This window comes from Grammomys surdaster, unplaced genomic scaffold (genome assembly GCF_004785775.1).
Source record: "Grammomys surdaster isolate TR1022 unplaced genomic scaffold, NIH_TR_1.0 318, whole genome shotgun sequence".
NCBI lineage: Eukaryota > Metazoa > Chordata > Mammalia > Rodentia > Muridae > Grammomys > Grammomys surdaster.
The window spans coordinates 666626-669133 of record NW_021604737.1 but is presented as its reverse complement, the minus strand read 5'-3'; the positions used below and the strand labels follow the sequence as shown (position 1 = coordinate 669133).

Sequence of the window (2508 nt, the reverse complement as noted above, 5' to 3'; positions counted from 1 at the left end):
TGAGGCAGTTCTTTCCTTAGCAATTTTACCCTCTCCTTAGAAGATACCTCCATGCATGAGTCAAATGTAGCTAGAATCCAAGTGTCCAATATACACCTCTGGATGAGCCCAGATAATCTTGAGAAGAACAGTTGAACATAGAGCATTGTCCCCAACTGCCATCCTCTCTGTACATAGGGCATCTCTCTGTAATTGCCTTTCTCCCTGTACATAGAACATCTCTTGCCAACTACCTTTCTGCCTGCCTGTAAAAACCTTAACTGGACCAAAACTCCTCTGGTGTCCAACAACCAACCTCTCAGAATTGATGTCTCTCAAAGAGCCTTCAGATTAAGAGTGGGAGCAGTAGAACACAGCAAGCTTCTGTCTAACAATGTCAGAGTAGATTTTTGTTTTCCAATTGCTAGGTCAGGGTGTGACAGGTTGGATCTTGGAGGTATTTGTGCAGAGATAGGAGTATCCCATGGAATCTGTAAGTTCTCTACAACTCCTAGGCACCATACCTGACAAATCAGGAAAGTTCAATTATGAGAAGATGCATAATTGAAAAAAGCAATAAAGCATGAAGAAGGGGTGGGAAGCAAGGAATAAACTATATAAAGTTCAGTCAGGAGTCATCTAGGAAACCTAGCTTCATGGTCAGCAACTCCAGAAAGAACCATCTCAGGAGTCACATATGATCCTTTTTCCAATTGGCCAGGGTGCATTTGGCACTGTGAATCTCGTCTGCTACAGAAAAACTCAAGACATTGTGACCATAAAACCTGTAGAGATCATCAAGAAGCACATCAGGAGGATCCTGTCAGAAATATCAACATTGGGTACACTACACTATCATAACGTCATTAGCCACTTTCAGGTTGGGGTAACATCAAAGCAGGTCCATCTAGTTACTGAGTGCGCTCCAGGAGGAAACTTCTTTGACCTGATAACGGAGGATGGCCCACCACAGGAGGAAGAGAAAAAGAAAATATTCGGACAGATAGTGTCAGCTATAAAGTACTCCCACAGCCTTGACATTGTCCATCAAGACATGAAACCCCAGCAAATCCTCAGAGATGCAGAGGGTAATGTGAAGATCATAGACTTTGACCTATCCACCAAGCACAGACCTGACACCTTACTGAAAGGGAAGTGTGGGACAAAGGCCTTTTATGCCCCAGAGCTTGTACTATGGGAGCCATATGATGGCAAGGCAGCAGATGTGTGGAGTCTTGGCATGCTACTCTAATTTATCACCACTGGGTACCACCATTTCAGAGGAAGCATGCCTAAAGGGATAGAGAAAAAGATTGTCATGGGATCTGTGACATTCCAAGTCACATCTCTGGGCACCTTGAAAACCTAATTCACCAAATTCCCAGTTTCCCCAGAGACTAGGCCTTCCATTGAAGACACTGAGAAAACATCCATTCTCATAAAATTTGATGTGAATATCTCACCTGACACCTACTCAGATTCCAGTAGTATAGACGTTCTCTGAGGCATGGGATTTAATGCCAATAAGCTCTCGGAATCCCAAAACAAACATATGATGAATTGTTGGGGGCATATAGGATCTTAAAAGAACAGTCATGTGAGGGGCTTGAGCATGGATCTACCACTTCAGCCAAGCTTGTGGATTCATGCCCTCCACCACCCCCATCACCAGCACATCCCTCTATCTCTGGTCTTCCACTAAAGAAAAGGGCCAGTGAGCCCAGCTTTGGCCTCCTCTACATTAGACCATCAGGAGGAGAACATGGCCCTATTTCCCTGACACTACAAGGACACAAGGTGGTAAGAAGTGCTTCCATGCCTGACATTGCTTTACATTGTCCCAAGAAGAAGAAGAGCAGAGATAATGCCTGTGCCCTCCATTCTGGAGCTGTGGCTGCCCCATGTGTTTGCAGCAGCATATCAGAAGAGGGAATACCCCTGACACCTGAGCTAGACTGACAGTGAAACCTCATCACCTCCTCAGAATATTGAGTACTTCAAGAGGCTATGCAATAGAATCAGGGTTTGCCTATCAAGACTCTGTTGTTTCCTGAGGGCTCCAAAGACAAAAACCCACTTATATCTTCCAATAAATGGTTCTACTGAAAGAGAATAGAGGCCAAACCCAATGAATAGGTAAAATATTGTGGTCTGAATTTTATTTTCTTTGTCTTTATTCATGTCTTTTCATAGGTAAAATCAAAATGTATACATTTCTGGGTTCTCATTGGATGGTCAGTTGTATTTCTACCCCATATGAATTAAACTCTGCTACTTGGCATACTGCCTCAAGAAGAAATTCTGCTGGAGCAAGCCTAGGTTGCATGTGGTGCAAATAAACTAGTAGTAATCAGCTAGAGACAGGTACAGCCAGGGTGAAAAGGGAACTTGTATAGCTGTTGTAAGTTGGGAACGAGTTTATACAGAGAGACTCTACTTGGGGACCTAGTGTCTGGCAGAGTGATCATGGTCAAAGCACAAAGGGATCACCTCAATGGCTCCCTACAATTCTATTGGGCAGGCAGAGTA

General features: G+C 43.8%; 1 pseudogene; it reads left to right on the top strand.

The window, feature by feature from the left end:
- The first annotated feature begins 676 nt into the window (after positions 1-676).
- LOC114629860 lies at positions 677-2095 on the top strand (annotated as a pseudogene).
- Positions 2096-2508: the final 413 nt, after the last annotated feature.